At 42.7% G+C, this 18,755-nt stretch overlaps 1 protein-coding gene and 1 long non-coding RNA gene across 2 annotated transcripts in view; one reads left to right on the forward strand and one right to left on the reverse strand.

The window, feature by feature from the left end:
- Positions 1-552: 552 nt before the first annotated feature.
- Positions 553-18,429, reverse strand: LOC111091655. The gene is made up of 4 exons (XR_005355367.1): positions 17,855-18,429; positions 4,203-4,298; positions 1,371-1,457; positions 553-1,152 (listed from the first exon to the last, which is right to left on the reverse strand). It is a non-coding gene; the product is annotated as an uncharacterized LOC111091655 (long non-coding RNA).
- PRKCQ (protein kinase C theta) overlaps positions 17,516-18,755 on the forward strand; it is a 173,574-nt gene continuing 172,334 nt past the window's right edge. The window contains exon 1 of the mRNA XM_038530178.1: positions 17,516-17,621. The gene's annotated coding sequence lies outside the window, so the exon portion shown is untranslated. The remainder of the gene's footprint in view (positions 17,622-18,755) is intronic.

Consider the following 18,755-nt stretch of genomic DNA (forward strand, 5'->3'; position numbering starts at 1 on the left):
TTTGGCTCATGATTCGCATCTGTATTTACCAGTAAGACTGGGCTGTGATTCTCTGGAGGTCCTCCTCAGATGTGACAGATGAATTCATAAAGAAAATGTGGTGTATACAGACAATGGAATATGAGTCAGCCTTGACAAAAAGGAAACCGTGCCAGATGTGACAACGTGCATGAACCTGGGGGACATCGTGCTAAGTGAAATAAACCAGTCACAGAAGGACGAAGACGACGTGATGATTCCACTTACACAAGGAATCTAAAATAGGAATCCAACTCATAAAACAGAGAGGAGAACGGTGGTTGCCAGGGACTGGGGGGCTAGGAGCAGGGCCACAGGGAGCTGTTGTTCAACAGGTTAAAGCTTCAGTTATGCGAGATGAACAAGTTCGAGAAATCTGCCGTACAACATTGTGCCTACAGTCAACAACACACTATTAGGTACCCCGAAATTTATTATGAGGATAGCTATCGCGTTAGGATTTCTTACTGCAATAAAAATTCAAAAAAATTTAAAAAGTAGCACTGGTCTCGTGCACTTGGTTGGCACTTTTTTCTGTTCAATAATAGGGATATGATGTAAGTGCTTTTAATAATTTTATTATTTTTGACCAATGTATTAAGGAACCATTTGCCTGCAGCAAAATTTCATACATTTTATTCATACAAGTCAACGGCTTTTGCCAAACGTCTATGAGGTACACCCACGGGAGGCACAGAGCATTTCCAGCCCTCTCTTCCATCGCTTGCGTCCCCGCGCTGCCCGTTTCCATCACCAGCACCTGCCCCAGGAAGCCACTCATCGACCTTCTAGTGCACAGATAGGTTTTGCTTGCTCCAGCAGTTCACATAAATAGAACCATGCAGGTGTGACCGGCTTCTTCCACTCAGCAAACGGTGGAAGATGTTGACCGGGACTAGTTCGATGGTGGTGGCAGCACCAAAGCTGTGCTCCCAGCCGGTGGGAGTCACCCTTACCATCACGTCCTGGGCGTGATCCCCTATGATCCTTCAAACGTGGCTTCTCCCAGCTGAAGGCCACACGGACCGGCCTCCTGTCTCAAGCCTCTGACAGTGCTTCTCCGTAGGCTACAGTTTGATGTAGTTGAGATTTCACGCTGTTGGTTGCTGTGGCCTTGTGGCTTTTAGGCAATTTCTGATAGAAGACAGAAACTCTGTTTTAACTCTGCTGTTTCAATCCTGGAAATTGGGGGCTTTGTACATTAGGCTAGAGTTTGCTGCTCTGGCCACCTTGGAAAGCTCTGCTGCTCCCCACCTCCTCCCAAACCTCTGACGTGGATGCCTCAGTCAGGTCTTACTGAACTGCCACACTTCCCCCCACACAGCTCTGGCCCCTTGTCTCCTTCACATCACCCTAGAGTATGGCCTTTGAAGCATTTCTGATTCTCTGAAGGGATCCGGCTGCCTTGGTTGCTTACTTGACTTCAGTTCCTTTCCGTCCTAGAATGGAAGCAATATTTGAAATAATCCCTGATACCAAAAAGGCTCTAATAGATATTTGTGAATGAGGACACTAAAAAAGTTATCCATGGGACCTTCTGGTTTATAGATCAGTCTCCTATATGTTACTTTAACATAAACTGTTATCTGTAGGGCTGATCTTTCTTGATCGGTTTTGAGTCTATCAAAACCACGAACGCAAAAAGTCAAGGGGACTCTGGGACAAAGCAGTAGCTAGTCTAAGAAGCCACTTGTTTGTCCTTCAGTCTCACTCTTTCAACCCAGACCTGTAGCTTGACAAAAACTGAGAAGAAGCATTCTATTCTCAACAGCTACCTGGATTTAGGATCCTTCATTGGCGGTTACTTTTCTTTTCTTTCTCTGAAGATGTTATTTTTTTATTTATTCAAGAGACAGAGAGAGTGAGGGAGCCGTGGGGGTGGGAGGTGGGGGGGAGGAACAGAGGGAGAGGGACAAGCAGACTCCATGCTGAGTGCGAGCCCATTGTGGGGCCGATCTCAGGACCCTGAGATCACAACCTGAGCTGAAATCAAGAGTCAGTTGCTTAACTGACTGAGCCACCCACAAACCCTGGGCAGTTATTATTCTGGGAGTGAAGCCTTTAATTCAAGGAGGTAATATTTTTCTGAAACACTCTTTAAGCATGTGCACCTGTAGGAGGCAGAACAGCACCTCCCAAGGATGTCCATTCCCCGATTCCCAGATAGAACTAAAATTGAAGGTCTTAAAATAGAGATATTATCCTGGATTATCTGGGTGAACCCAATCTGACCTAATGAGCCCCTAAAGGCAGAGAATGTTCTCTGGCTGGAGACCAGGGTTGCGGCAGACGTAGAGTCAGGGAGATTCCAAGAAAGGGAAAGCAAGGACATTGCTGATCCTTGATATGGGCCCTCCTGTGAGGACTCAAGAGGAAATTTAGGGTGGCTCCTATCTGACCACCAGTAAGAAAATGAGGCTTCAGTCCTACAGCTTCAAGGGACCTGCCTCTGACACCAGCCCAAATGAGCCTGGGGAATAGATTCTTCCCTTCCACGGTTTCCCAAGACCCCGATTTCAATGAAGCCAGCTGAGATCACCCCAGCTTCTGGTCTCCAAACTGTGAGATCATGAATCTGTTTTGTTTTAAACTGCTAAGTATGGTAATTTGTTACAGCAGCCATAGCAAACAAACAGCACTCTATTTGAAAATCGTAATTCCTTGACTCAGCACTATTGATGAATTATCAATGAATAAGTATATTCATTGATTTGTTACTGATTTTTATGGAAGTGATTTGATTCCAATTTTCTTTCTTTAAAAAAGATGTATTTATTTATTTGAGAGAGAGGGAGTGAGAAAGAGGGTAGGAGCACGGGCAGGGGAAAGGCAGAGGGAGAGGATCTTAAGCAGACTCCCTGCGGAGCACAGAACCTGAGTCAGGACTTGATCTCAGGACATGAGATCATGACCTGAGCCACAATCAAGAGTCAGGTTTTCAACCGACTGAGCCACCCAGGCACCCCGATGCCTATTTTCTGAAGGAGGAAATTCCATGTAAAGAATTTGCTCTCTGTTCTTACATATAAAGATATCAAACACTTCTTATGATATGTAAGGACTAATTCCTTAGTTATTCAAGAACTAATGCACAATAATGTGGCCATAGTTAGTAGCATCATCTTGCCTGCACATCAAATCATCACATTGCACACCTTAAATATATACGATTTTTTAATTGTCAAGTATACCTCAATAAAACTGAGGGGGAAAAAGAAAATAAATAAGTAAAAATAAATAATTTGCTCTTTGTTTTTACTCACAAATGTCTTACTTTGTGATATGAAAGAACTAATTACACCTACAGCTCTTTAACTCTTTCACATAAATATATAAGTGAATGCATTTCATTATTTATGTAAATGAATTGTGATTAGCTGCCTTCGATTAATTCTATGATTAATATAACTAATATTGTTTGAGTGACTATTATGTGCCAGGTGGTTGGGGACATGACAGAAAATGAAACAAGAAATAGTCTCACTCACATGGAGCTTATGTTCTAGAAAGGTAGAAGAGACTGGAGAGGGGATTTACAGGGAATGGTGTGTATGGTTGGATTGGAGGTCTTAGGGGCTGCAGTGTGATGAGGGAAATACTGAGAAACTGATGCTCAGACCAAGACGCACAGGAGCTGAAGCTTGCCTGGCATGTGGAGGAGCATGAGGAGAACGGAATGCAGCAGGTGCGTCAGGGAGGTGGCTGAGGCGTGAGGCCAGGCCACCGCGTCAGCAAGAAGTGAGTCCCTGGAGGGTTGGGGCAGGGCAGGGGGGTGGCATGCCTGCCTGGGATGTGGACAGGGCCTCTCTGGCTGCTGGGGGGAAGACAGGCTACTGCGGAGCAGGAGGGAAGCGGGAGCACCTCCCTGGAGGACCTCCCCAGCGCAGTCCTGTGTTGACACGAAGACCTATTTACCGCACACATCTGTGCTTGTGTGTAAACACCTACACGCTGATAACATCTCCCTCTGTGGCAGATAAGAGCCCGTCAGACTTAGAACAGTCACCCCGGCTTTCTTGTTATACCTACACCGCTGTTCTCTCTAAAACTGAACCCACATGTGAAAATCACCTGTGTTTGTTCCTCTTGACATGCTAAAGAGCTTCACTTACCCAGTAAGGCAACTCACAATTGTGATAGCAAGAAAAAAAATTAAATTGCCGTGTATTTAGTCCTCTACTTACGCATTTTTCTCTGGCAGCTTTAGCAGATGGCTTCTCAAACCAATGCCTGCAATTCAGCCAAGTGGGCTCTCCCTCAGTAGGAGGTAACCCAACCACCTGAAGAGAGAGGACCTTCTAACTTAAAATAATAGTGTCTTGGGAAATCAAAATTTACATAGAAATTTTTTTCTTTTCTTTTTTTTTAGAAATTTACATAAAACTTACTCCACAAATCTAGAAATCAGAATTTACATAGAAATTTACATAAAACTTACTCTGCATCTCTAATCATTCTCGATGCTTACATTTCACAAAATGCAAAGGATTTTTGTTTGGTTTGTTTTTTTGCATTTACTGCTGATTCACTGTGAAATCCATCATACACTTAGTTGGTGCTCGTTAAAAACGTGTTGAAAAATTACTTAATTTTGCTATGAAGTCAACCGATCACAGCGGAAGGCCGAGCCAGTCCTGGGAATAACTGCGAAGGTCAAATGCAGGCGGGAAAGGTACTTCCAAGGGGCCAATTTGCTTCAAGATATAGTCTGCTACTTGATGTGATGAGCACTGGGTGTTATGCTATATGTTATGCTATATGTTGGCAAATTGAACTCCAATAAAAAAAAATCAATTAAAAAAAAGGATACAGTCTGCTAAGGACACCGGGGCTGTTTGGGAAATGCGAAGAGTCACCTGGAAAGATACTTTCTCCAAACTTCCCAGAATTTTGAATCGAAAGAAGAAACAAGTGGCTACTTAAAAACACTGAAAAAAAAGTAAAAATAAATAAATAAATAAAAACACTGAAGGATTGCAAACGTCCAAGGTCCTGAGGCGCTCATGGCCCTGCGCCCACAGGTCTATCAGAACTGTGACATGTAGGCAGTTGGGCCCTATTTTCAACAACTTTTGAAACTTGCAACAATTAACAGCGTTCTTCTCAAGAAGAAGAAGAAGAAAAAGGCTTCAAGCCTGGGCTTTCATGTTTAAAGGAACTCCCCACAAACACTGTTTCTGAGCTACACTTTTTTCTATCTTCTAGTGGAAATTATAACCACAGGTTACCATGTTTTCTTTCCTGTGTTTGAAAACCACATGTGTTTTAGTGAAAACATTAGGGTGAACAATGAAATGCAAGACTTTAAAATACCAGGTAGCTGTCAATGGAAATGGAAATGTCTTACTTATGGCTTCCTCTGCTGCAATAAATTCTAATAAGTTGAAAATGTTAACTTTTAGCCAATCTCAATGCATACAAATCAATTATCTGAGATCAAAGTAGTTATCTGGAGTAAAAAAAAAAAAAGGACAAATATTTGTCAGAGCCATGTTATTGTATACCTTATGGATTTTTGACATTGTGATAAACATATTGTCCATCCCAACGGAGGAAGCAGAGGCTTAGAGAGATGGATCTCCCTCATATCCATGTGGCTGGTCAATAGTGAAGCTCGGTCACAAATCTGGGCTTCTACGCTTCTAAAGTCCATACACTCTCCACCAGACCTCCCTAACTGTATTCGTAATATAGCAGATCATGTTAGAAGGGGAGAGGGGTACATGGAGTGCGGGCTTACTTACCAACTTCCACATGTCATATTTAATCTAATTCTTACCTGTGAGGTAGCTAAATGGGAGCAAAGAAGTATTATAAAATGTGTTGAGCAACTACTATGCAAGCAAGAACTTTAAATGTCATGGGGAGCCTTTTATAATCAAGATTTGGGTGCTGTAGGAGCCCCTGGGTGGCTCAGCAGTGGAGCATCTACCTTCAGCTCAGGTTGTGACCCCGGGGTCCTGGGATCGAGTCCTGCATCTGGCTCCTGGCAGGGGGCCTGGGTCTCTGCCTCTCTCAGTGTGTCTCTCATGAATAAATACAATAAAATCTTAAAAAAAAAAGATTTAGTTGCTGCTGAAGGTACAGAAATAGGTGATCGTGCTTCTATAAGGCTGTCAGAAACCAAGTAAGTTGACACCTAGACTTTTCTGAAAGCAGCGCTTGAAAATTCCCTCTATTTCTCAGAGATCCTCAGCAGGAGCAGAGGCCCCTCAGGACCAAGGGGTGAAGAGACTTGCACCCTGTGCCAGGCAGCGTCCCTGCTTCAGGTTCTGTGATGGGAAGGGGAGGGGAGGGGGCCCCCCCGGGGCCCTCAGCCTGGATGGCCAGCACCTGCCACAGTGGCTCCCTTGCTCCTGCGATGCTCCTCCCTTCTCTGGGCCCCGCTGGCCGCTCAGGGCGGCTGCTCCCTGGGAGAGTCTATCCCAGCACCTGACCCTGGAGCTCTGGCTGTTGTAGAAAATCAATTTTGTCTACTATGATCCGTGCTCGGTTCCAGCCCCTCAGGAGGCTATCCGCAGATCACATCGCTCCTTTGTGAGCAAAGAAATATTTGAAAAACAGTAATAAAGGAACGTGAGTGTTCTCCAAAGGTCTTTATACCGAGCTAACATATAGATTTGTCTTTCTGCAGTGTAGCAACTTTTCTTTTGTAGAATTTCTTTTTTTTAATATTTTATTTATTTATTCATGAGAGATGCAGAGAGAGAGAGAGGCAGAGACATTGGCAGAGGGAGAAGCAGTCAGGGAGCCCCATGCAGGACTCGATCCCGGGCCGAAGGCAGACACTCCACTCCTGAGCCACCCAGGCCTCCCAGCTACTTTTCTTTTGAAATAAATATTTTCAGCTCCTTAACTAAAGAAGTACAATGAAGCATAATTGAACAATTAGGAAGACAAGCAGACAAGTTCTTAGCAGTCAATCTTACTGTTTAATATGCTTTTTCAATCCTCGGTTTTCCATTGTATAAACCTTATGTCTCATTAATGCAAGTAAAACTTGTCTGGATGATTCTCTGTTGCCTTTGTTTCCCTGTTAGGACAGTTACTTCACAATGCTTTAGTCTCACGGACATGCCATCTCCACGTTGGGTGGTCATGATTAACTCCCACTTGTACTTCGTGTTCTTGATTGGATCACATTTAGAAATTGGGTTGAACTGCCTTTTGCCCAAGTTGAAAAAACATTTTGTGTTTTTTTTTTTTTTTAATTTTGGGGGCATTTGCCAACTGATTATAATGAGGAACTTTCATTTTTCTTTACTGGGTATCTGATCTTTAATAGAACAAATATTTTGCATCGTCTGCTCTGTACAAGGTGTGGTGGTAGGGATACAGGGACGCCACATAAATCCATACCGAGGAGATGTCGATGGGCTGCCACTCAGCAGGAGTGGCAGGGTGTGTCACAGGATTTCAGAGAGAGAGAGAGAGAGATCACTGTGAAAACAAGAGGTGAGGAGGAGGAGCCTAGAATTATAGCAAGGAGATTCACAAGGACTGGAAACACCATCTTGCCTAATTCCTTTACTCATAAAGCAAGAAAATTAAAAAAAAAAAAAGGGACTCAAAAGTATTAATGATTTGGGGTGACACTGTCATCATACTTAATTTGTTGGCTTCCTAAAAAGCACAAAGAGAGAGGAAGATAGAGACAGAAACAGAAAGAGCAAGAAATAGACAGAAGCAGGGAGACAGAGATAGAGACAGAGAATCACAAAGAGATAGAGAGACAGGAAGAGAGAATACATCTGCTCTCACTGTCCACATTCACTGAATTCATCAATTCTCCATTACCTGGGACACCAAACCTGTTTCTGCCTATACAGAAAGGCCTTTATGAATATGATAATATTGCAATCCATCTTCAAATAGTTTTTTTTAAATTAAATCTATTTAAACTAAAACAAACGAATAAACAAAAAACAGGTCACCCATTTCTCCTGCCACCATCTCCCACCTCTGGTAACCACAGATATGTTCTCTGTATCTGAGTTTACTTGATTTTTGTTTGTTTTAGATTCCACGTACAAGAGAGATCACATATAATGGCAATTTGTCTTTCCGTCTGTTATTTCACGAAGCGTAATGCCCTTGAGGTCCATCCATGTTGTTGCAAATGACAAGATTCCATCCTTTTTTTTTTTTTTTAAATGGCTAGGCTAGGTAATATTCCATTATATATATGACATTTTCTTTGTCCATTCATCCACCAATGGACACTAAGGTTGCATCCATATCTCGGCTATTATAAATCATGCTGCAGTGAACATGAGGTGCAGATATCTTTTTGGAATAGCATTTTTGTTTTCTTTGGATAAATACCCAGAAATTAAATTGCTGAATCATATGGTGGTTCTTTATATAATTGTTAGAGGACCCTCCATTCTGTTTTCCATAGTGGCTGCACCAATTTACATTTCCACCAACTGTGCATGAGGGTTCTTCCCCTTTATCCACATCCTTGCCAACACTTGTTATTTCTAGTCTCTTTCAAATAACCTTTTTATTGGGGTTGATACAGACAGGAAAGTACAGAAGCCACAGATGTACATCTAGATGAATTTTTGCAAAGTGAACATATCTAAGTAACCTACTTCTTATATCAAGTGATCAAAATATCACCAACGCAGCATAGCCATCCTAACCCCTCTTCCCAGACACTACACCCCCACCTCCCCAAATGTAGCAACTGCAATCCTGACTTCTCATAACATAAATGTATTTTACCCATATTTGAATTTTATGTAAATGGAATCACACAGTATGTATCTTTTAGACCAGGCTTCTTTCACTCAATGTTACAATTCCAAGATTTGTTTGTACCCTAGCACTAGTGCGTTAATTTTCACTGCTGCATCGTGCCCATTGATTGACATACCACAGCTTAATTATTGCATTTTACATTGATGGATGCTTGAGCCATTTCCAGGGTGAGATGATTATGAATAGTACTGGTGTGAATATGTTGTACCTATCTTTTAGTGCATATCCATTTCTGTGGATTGTGTGTTCCTGTGTGCCTGGATCATGGAATATGCACCTACTCAGCTTCAATAGATACTGCCAAGAAGTTTCCCAAAGTGGTGTTAATTTGCATGAGAATTCTGCTTTCTTCATAACCTCCCCATAATGTACATAATGGACTCACTATTCCCAGGGAGTCACAAAATAGATGGTGGAATTTTTGGAATTTTCTTCTTTAGCTAAGAAATAAAAGGGAGAATTTAAGTTTAGAACCATGGAAGAGGTCTCCATTCTGTCCAAATGAAATTGAAAAGGAAAGAGTGTGAATCCGCAAAAAAGTAAGTAAATAGAGGTTTGGAAAAACAAATACACGTACAATAGTTTTTTTAATTCTTTTAAGTTCTTTGACACTTTGTGGAACATGCAGAAGGCCACAATAACCTCAAGAACCTATGTCTAAACGCTTCAGTTGATTGCTTGTTTGGTTTCTTTCTTGAGGTTCTTACTAGGTTCCTAGGAAAAGTAGAAGCTGGGTAATAACATGTAGCAGCTAGACTTTTCTGCACCTTGCTGTGTTTCACCCAGAAGCCTTTTTAAATTCTTAAGTTTTTAAGTCTTTTTAAGTTCCCTTGGCAGGTCAAGTCACAAGACATGACGTTCTCAAGCAACAGCTTTCTTGTCTTTTTGCCTGGAGACAAACTTTCTTAGTGTGATTAAAATTAATCCACATTTCTGCAGCCCTCCCAGATTTATGTAACACCCAAACTTATTTACTTAATCTGGCAGTCAGGATCAGTAGCTTTCACCTGACCAAAATCTTTTTCCTCTAGCTTAATGTGCATGATCCAGCTAGTAAACAGGGAGTTCGTGGGTTGGTTTTTTTTTTTTTTTTTTTTTTTTTTTTTCACAGTGAAGGGACACTGCTAAAACAAGTTATATTTGAAGGGGGGAAAAAACCCATTCTGTAGAGTTATAAAGGCAGATTTAAACAGTGGCATTGTTCATTCTTGAAGGTATTTTGTGTAGGGGGGGAATAATTTTTGTCATTTAGTAAAAAGCAAAGCAGCTAGTCCTACTTAGAGCAACCACAGAATTACAATCATTTAATTCCTTGGTAATAATTCCTTGACAAAATATCAACAAATCAAGTAAAAATCAGACATTAAAAAATATCTCATTGATTGTAAACTACACGTGTGATGTACATGGTTTTAGCTTGTATCTCAAGACTTGTACCCTCAGCCATGAGGAGAATAAGAGAACAAAGAAATAGTCATTTTTCTATTTTGAGCTTACGAGGGAATTAAAGTTTCTTTTATATACATGCTTATATTTTTCAAGTTTTCTGTGATGAGTATCCATTACTTTACAATCAGGCAACAAGTAAAATTTATTTTTAAAATACAATAATTCCCCAAATTACACATAGTTAAAAGTTGGTAAGGAAATATACCAAAATTTTCATTGCCTTGGGTTGGGGAATTGTGAGTAATCTTTTTCCTGTTTTTACTTGTCTCTAATTTCCTAGATATGTGTGTGTATGTGTACATGCAAATAAATTTGTAACTTTTATCATAGGAAAATAATATTATTTTTCAAAATCTACTTGCAGAATGTGGCCTGGATTTTTAGCCTTCGTAGATGGTGGCCGGAATTCTCCAAACCCAATTAGTGAGGTCCAAATGAGCCCCACCTGTGTTCCAATTCTGGCTCTGCCACTAATTTGCTATGTGATACTGGATAAGTCACTTATCTTCTCTGAACCTGAATCTCATCTGTAAAGTGTGAATAATAACACCCATATTATGAGATTGTTACAACGGCTTAACAGATGATTTATGTAAAATACCATGGCACAAATGCTCTACAAATGGTAGTTGATCAAAGTACAGCATTCTCAAGGTTTTCTAGGGATCAAAGTACTTTATACTTTGATACAAAGTACTTTATACTTTGTATACAAAGTACTTTATACCCATTCATAAATTTGACAGGTTTCATCAAAGTACTTTATAGGCCTCGTCTACTTTATTCTCCCTATGAAATTTGCAGGAAGCAATATGACTATCTCCCCCTTTTATTGATTTTAAAACAGAGGACAGAATTTTTAAAATAATGTATGTTTGTGGTCTATTTAGAAAAGTAAGTGTATCTTCTAATCTGAAATGCCATGTCCTTGATTTTTTTTAAATTATTTTTGAAATATAGCCAAAATAGAATGAATGGCACATCAGTTTGGAATCCACAACATAGTGATTCTATACATTTAACTGTGGTTCTTGAGCATATCTCCATCAAGTTCAAATAGGTGAGAAAACATTAGTTTTTCATTATTTTAAATGTTGCATAAATGTACAAATAAAAGCTATTGCTATGACTACTTAAATATCCCAGTTTTTTCTTTAATCATCAGAGTACATTTATTCAAGTACTGGGCAATTTGAGTGTGTATGTGAGTGTGTGTAATTAATGTGTAAAACTGAGACAAAACATCTACTCCCCAAAAGATATATTGAATCCCAAGTGTAGTGCTTTACTTCTTTTGTTTGCTGACTCTGTCAAATAATGAGCAGAAAAAAAGAAAAAGAAGAAAATGTCAGCTTGGATCTACTTACAACTTATGAGCCAATATGAGTTTAAAAAAATAACCAGTCTCTAGGGTTGCCATTTCAGGTCAAAACCAAACATTTCAGGGATGAGATGGTTGGGTTGGGGGATGAAGTGTGACCATGCAACAGCACACCTAACTGACTCACATAACAGCAAAATATGGTCAATTTAGCCTCATTAGACCAGTGTTCTGACTAGAGGGGAAAAAATTACTCATATTTTTTCCACAAAATTTGTAAAGTGAATGGCTGAGACTCTGGTGTAGGCCAGAAAGCTGTATACAAAGAAGAAAGTAAGGATTTGCCATGCTTCCTATGCTGTGTATGACTTCCTTAAAAGTATTTGAATATTTTATCCAGTGAATATATTTAAATAGCAATCAGTACTAGAAGCAAATTATATTACATTCCCCATCACTGACAATCAGAACTTTCTTTTAATTGGCATTTATTTGCAGAATTTTAAAGTTAGAAGAAACCTGATAGACTCTCCCACATAGTCCAACATGAATTCTCTGTGTGTGTATTAATCAAAATAAAATCATAAATGATGTGTGTTTGAGGGTAGGATGAAAAAGGGAGTATTGAGGGGCAGGTGTGGTTTTTGCTTTTTTTTACAAAAGGGATTGAGGGAATAAAGTGGTTTCTTCTAAAGTAATATGCCTTCACTGATAGATATTCAAATCCTAGGCAATTGCATTATGTCAAATGGTAGAATTATAATAATCCCATTCATAAATTTGACAGGTTTCATCTTGATTTCTTCCTCTGGGATTCACAGATTAGTTCTCAGATTTATTAGTCTTCCCGGGGGAGAATTTCTCATCAGATGTACAGTCTTTTTGACTTTCAGGCTGCTTTTACTTTCCAGTGGAGGAGAAGCACTAAAAAGGGGTGTCTAATCAATATTTCTTTAGTTTCAGACCAATTTTTATATACATTTGGACCATACTCATTATGCTGATATTCTTGGACTTACCAAATCCAAAGCTGTACCTATGGGTCCTTAGAAATACTAGACCTTTCCTTTTTCCCTGATTCTACTATTAGACCTCACAGAGGCACCAAAAGTTTTTGTGTTAACTTGTTTCTATGCAACAGTATTGAAAATGTTACCATTTGCTATCTGCTTCAGGTACTTATGTTATAATTAGTCTCTTTGTTGTCAGTGGTGACTTTAAAAAAAAATCAGTGCTATAGGATGTCAGAAGCCACAATTAACACAAGACAGCAATATTGTGTTCTTATAACTCCACTACTTTAAAAAAAATGGGGTGGGGTGGGTGATGGAGAGGAGACACTATCACGCTCAACTTCATTCTTCTGTAATGTAATAATAGTTGGTGTTCAAGGAAAAAAGTAACCCCTAAATGTTCTACTTCATTAAAAAGTGAATTCTGCTTTATTTTCTATGGCTGTCTTGTTAAGTGGGCATTTTGACACATTATAATTTATAAATTGACCGTGTATACATCCGTTAACTCTTCTCCGAAAACCTTGTTAATTAGGACATCTGTAACCCTACACAATTCCTTTACCGTTTCAAGAGTCAGGCTAAAATTTCAGCTCTTGTCTTGTTTCTGTGTATATTATGGCAAAAATCTTGAATTTGGGGCTCAACAGACTAGGAGTCCAGCCATACCCCATCACTTACTGGCTCCGTGAGCCTGGCAAGTCATTCGTCTGATCTCTAAGGCTCAGCTGTCACCTCTGTAAAATGAAGAAGATGTTCCCCATCTCAGGGGGATTCATTGTAACAATCAAATGAAATAATTAAAAACAAAAAACAAAAAACAAAACAAACAAAACAAAACACCAAAATGAAATAATTAAAGTGTTCCACACCAGGCCTTGGCACACGTCATAAATGCACAGTAAACATTATCTACTATGAGGTCACTCATCATCTTTGTCTTAACTGAAGACATAAAACCTACCTCCCATACCTCATCTAAGATTTTAAAACTAGCTTAATCTTACTAAGCATACGTAACAACAACGGAACTTTCAAAAACATCACACGGTGAACATTGTTACCTTTCTACCTCAGAATAAAATCCGTATTCACCATTCCCCCCTTCATGGTTTGGAAGAGTTGGTATCAATCTTATTATCAATAGAAATTAAGGTTTATTTACTCTCTTAAGGGAGGGCCAGGTTTGGCTTCACCATTTAGAGCTCTCTTCTTGCAATAACAATTTCTAACTTCTAATTTTCCTTTTTCCCATTTGAATGCATAACATTCGACTGCATAGGAAAAGAAACAAACAAAAAAACCCTCCCTTTCCCTTGTCCAAGCTGTGAATTTAAAATACCTGTTTTTCATCTGTGCCTCTGTCACTTTCACCTCTAGCTCCTAGAATAATTTTGACATTTTCTGAATAAATTTACACTAAATTCCACATGTTTCTCAGGTCTTTGGTTAGGGTAGATCATTGCCTTCTAATTCCATGCCAATTCTTCTGGGGATTCAGGCGGACTACTTTAAACACAATCTCTGCCAGCCCTCTGGGAAAGTGACAGCTGAGTAGCCAACTCCTCATGATGTTGTCCAAACTGGTTTCCCTCTGAGTGGTGACTTTCCGCAGAGACAAAAGTGTCCTTGTTAAACAATTCTTTGCTCAAATTGTCTGTGTTGGTCATGTCCTACTTCTCCCCAAATACTATCTTCCTCCAATTTGAGGCTCATAATAAGAACATCGTCTTTAATTTCTATCCTAAATCCTTCACAGCTGCAAGATGTGGTCTCTTCAGGAGACAGAGGATCACCGCCAGCCAGGTCCAAAATACCAAGCAAGGTGAGGTCTTCGGTCATCAAATTCCCAGTTGAGGAAGATGGACTGTGGTCTCTCCAGGGATAAGATTCTTGACGTTGTTTATTTCTTAGCTCTGGATCCAAAGCAGAAACCATCCCTGTTTCAGCTAAGGTGGACTGAAGCCTCTGTACCACAGTGTGTATTCAGCATCATTCCAGGAAACTTTAGGGCAGAAACCAAAGGGGGAAAAGAGGTACACAACTGAAAGTTTGAGTGTGTTTCATGCAATGAGTGGAACCTCCCCACCCACATGTAGTCCCCTCCAGGAAATGCCATTTCCTCTTCCAGGAAACAAAGGTGTGGAGAACTTCTGAGCAGCAGCCGTGTTGATAAAACAATGAGACAATATCTGATATAAAACACAAATACCTTATAGCCTGGTGAAGGAGGAGGCTGGCCCCACAGGATGCTAGGATCAAAAAGATCTACAGGTATCCCTAGCATTTAGCATGTAACAAGAGCAGATCTGGATTTTTTTTTCCAGGTGAGATTCAAGACAAATATACAAACACCCACCAAAAAAGCCAAAAACCTCTTCCTAGACGTATGATGAATATGGTTTTAAAAGATTCAGCCTTTGGATTAATGTGTTTTCAGTTGTAAGACTATGTGGTCATAGAATAGCAGAGGGGCATAGGGCCCCGGAGACCAGTTGTCCAAAGGCGAGACAAGCAGAGAACACAGGGAATGGGCTGTAGAATGGAGACAATATTCAACGGTGCTTGATGGGCCTGCTTCACACAGCCCTGAGTTTGAATCCTGGCTCTGGTACTTTATTAACTGTAGGGTTTGGGGCAAGCTGCATTATCCTTGTAAGCTCCATTATTCTCATCTCTAATACAGAGATGACTGGTGATGATAGAACATCTACCCCATATCTGTTATGAGGATTAAATGAACAGTGCATCGAAAGTACTCATCACATTGTCTGGTATCCGGGTTCTCAGGACATGGATACCAGGCAATCCATAATGACAATAATGATGACATTATTTGGAACTTTTTTAAAGCCACCAACTTTAGACTATATTAAAAAGACATACGCATTTCTCTTGAGCTTCTTCTACATATACGTAACTCCTTTCTCGAATGGTCAATGAAAATCCCATCAAAGGGGAGTGAATGTGTTCACGATCTTGCAGGCACTGCAGCATTGACAGTGTCATCTCTTCTTGATGTCGTAGGCTCTGCTTAAGGACGGCTGGAGAAGAGCCAGGAGGAAGGCGATTTGAACAGGGAGGTTTCTCTTTTGCAGTCTGTGAAGCTAGACTTCTCAGTGGGGCTAATTCTTCTGCCATCTTCCCAGCCATACATACTTTCTGCCACCAAATTTTACTAGCAAGTATACAATAGGTGCCTACCATGTGCCAGGCTCTCATGATGCCATGATTGAGCGGCACATCTGAGTGTCTATCTACCATCACACCTCTTGGCTAGAATCTTCCAAGAGGTGGCAAAAGGTGATTCTGCTGGGTGATTCTGGCCTAAGTGTCGGTTCAACGCTATTAGGTATTAACAAGTATAGGAGAGGGGCTGGTTTTCAGGGATTATATTTTTATCCATAAAAGGTATGTTTGTTTTGCTGAGTTCATGTAGATTAAAGTTACCAATATGTGGCTTCCCAGCACAGGCCTGCCACAAAGCTGCAAGGTGAATCGCTCAAGTCACCAAAACAGTCTGGGCCTACATTCTCATTTTTATTTTATTTTTTATTTTTAAGATTTATTTATTTATTCATTCAGAGAGAGCGAGAGAGAGGCAGAGACACAGGCAGAGGGAGAAGCAGGCTCCCTCTGGGGAACCTGATGAGGGACTCAATTCCTGGGACACCGGGATCACACCCCTGGGCTGAAGGCAGACGCTCAACCACTGAGCCACCCAGGTGCTCCCATTTTCATCTTTATTTTTTTTTAAGATTTTATTTGTTTATTCATGAGAGACAGAGAGGCAGAGACACAGGCAGAGGGCAAAGCAAGCTCTATGCAGGGAGCCTGACATGGGACTCGATCCTGGATCTCCAGGATCAGGCCCTGGGCCGAAGGCAGTGCTAAACCGCTGAGCCACCTGGGCTGGCCCCATTTGCATCTTTAGATTAAGAGTTTGGTCGGGATCCCTGGGTGGAGCCTGCTTCTCCCTCTGCCTGTGTCTCTGCCTCTCTCTCTCACATGAATAAATAAATAAAATTAAAAAAAAAAAAGAGTTTAGAGCTGTAACCAGAGGACCTTTTTAGCTGACACTCAATGCACCTGTGATCAGAAGCCTACTAATCCAAGGTTTTGCTCTTTTATACCTTTTAGATCACTCCCTCTCTCTCAAAAAAGAAAATATTTCTCAGACTAATTTGGTCTTAGCACATTACAGTAGCAAAAGCCCAAACCAAGTACACTTTAATCATGTCGTGTCATAACTGAGAGAGAAGAGCCCTGTAATAGTTTCGGTAACCAGACATAACAGTTCCCCGACCGGAATGAAAGATGAACTCTCCGGGCTATAGGAAAAAAACCAGCCCAATTATCCTCACCATGATTACCATCAGTACCACCACCACGGTGGGCAAGTCTTCAAATGACAAACGCAGTGTCTGGACATTACGTCGCCGTTCCAAGCGCTGTCCAACTTAAAGCGATGCAACTTTGAAAAGTAGACACAAGACCACAGTGTGCAAAAAAAAAAAAAAAAAAAAGAAAAGAAAAAGAAAAAGAAAAAAGAAAAAAAAGAAAAGAAAGAAAGAAAAGAAAAAATAGAAAAGTATTAAAATCGCAGGTTAGGGCACAGTCTAGAAAGGATGATCCACGCAAACCTCCTGGAGTAGGTCACTTGAAAATTTGAGAGCGAATGTGGATGGAGCCCTTTGCAGAGTAAAAATAGACAAAAGCGGTGAAGCCCGTTTTCGCCCAAGGACCCTGCTCCTTCCCTGCGGAAGGATCCTTTTCCATCTCGGGCTGGGGGAGGCGCGGAGTCCCCCGCGCTCGGCGGCCCGGGCCCGCGACCTTGCCCCGTCCCGGGGGCGGGGGGCGGGGGGCGTGCGGTTGGGGGTCCCCGGGGGGGGCGCGGCCGCGGGGGGCGGGGATGCGGCTGCGGGGCGGCGTCTGCGGAGCCCGCTGGGGCGCTCGGGCGGCGGGGTGACGAGCGCCCCCTGGCCGGACCCGGCCCGCCAGAGCCCGCGCGGCCGCCGAGCAACAACACGTCGGGACGGCCGCCCCGCCTGCAGGTAGGAGCCCGGGCGCCGCGGGGTGCGCGCGGGGCGCGCGCGGGGCCGGCCCCACGGTCCGGGGAGGGGGTCGCGGGCCACCCCCAAGCCGCAGAGGGACCCGAGCGCAGCGAACTTTGGGGCGCTCGCGGTTTGGGGATGCTGCGCCCCTGGCCGTGTGGATGCCACCGGGGCCGGGGCTGGGGGCGCCTTCTCTTCCTTCTTGTCCCCACCCCACCCCACCCCAGTCTTACCTGCACGGATTGGGGCAGGCGGGAGGGAAGAAGGTGGCAAGTCTCAGACCCTTGGCAAACCCTTGATGGAGAGCCGCTTGATGCGGGTGGCGACCTGTCCACGGGGGCAAACAACTGGTTTTCATGGGGTCTGTCTCTTCTAGGCAACCCTAAGTTTCTTTTCAAGGGCCTGGGGTAGGGCGAGGCGGCTCGGAGGCAGACACAGGAAAGAGGCAAGTGTGGGCTCCGTCCTGTAACCTCAAGCGAGGCTGCACCGGCTCTCAGGGCCCCGTGTTAGGCAAGTGGAGTTAAAGAGCTTTATTTCATTCGGTTCCTTAGAGCCCCAGGTATCCGTGTGAAACGGCCTGTCCACGCCCCAGGGCTTGGGGGCTCGCTCTGGGCCGCCTTGCGAATCCCAAAGGCCGCCCCCACCCCTCGGAAGACGCGGATTCTTTCCGCCAGGAGTGTGCCATGCAGCTGCCTTGTCCTCTGGGGTTGCCCTGCTCAAAGGGGTGCTAAGAAAAGGTTATGCAGTCATGGCACAAGCTGACCGGACGGGGTGGTGACGTGCAGGTGCAGGGAGAATGGAGAACTCACTGCTCTGCCCCGCAGGGGGTGAGAGTGCAGCAGCCCACCGGGGGGCGGGGGTAGGACGTAGGCCCCCCTGCCCCAGGTGCCCGCCCCAGGTGCCCACCCCAGCACAAGTCTGGCGGCTGCTGCACTAGTTCTCTCCATGCCCCCCTCGCACCTCTCTGTAGCAGTGCCCACCACCTGACGTTTGGCACAGGAGCCCTGCTAAGGCCCCTGGGTCGCCCCCCCTCTCCCACCCTACACCCCAGCCTTGCGAATCACCATCCTCATGCGTTTGTTAGGTTATCTTGGGTATCTCTTGTAAAATGGCAGGCTTACTGCGGATGCTTGA

Source organism: Canis lupus, chromosome 2 (genome assembly GCF_011100685.1).
Source record: "Canis lupus familiaris isolate Mischka breed German Shepherd chromosome 2, alternate assembly UU_Cfam_GSD_1.0, whole genome shotgun sequence".
Classification (NCBI taxonomy): Eukaryota; Metazoa; Chordata; class Mammalia; order Carnivora; family Canidae; genus Canis; species Canis lupus.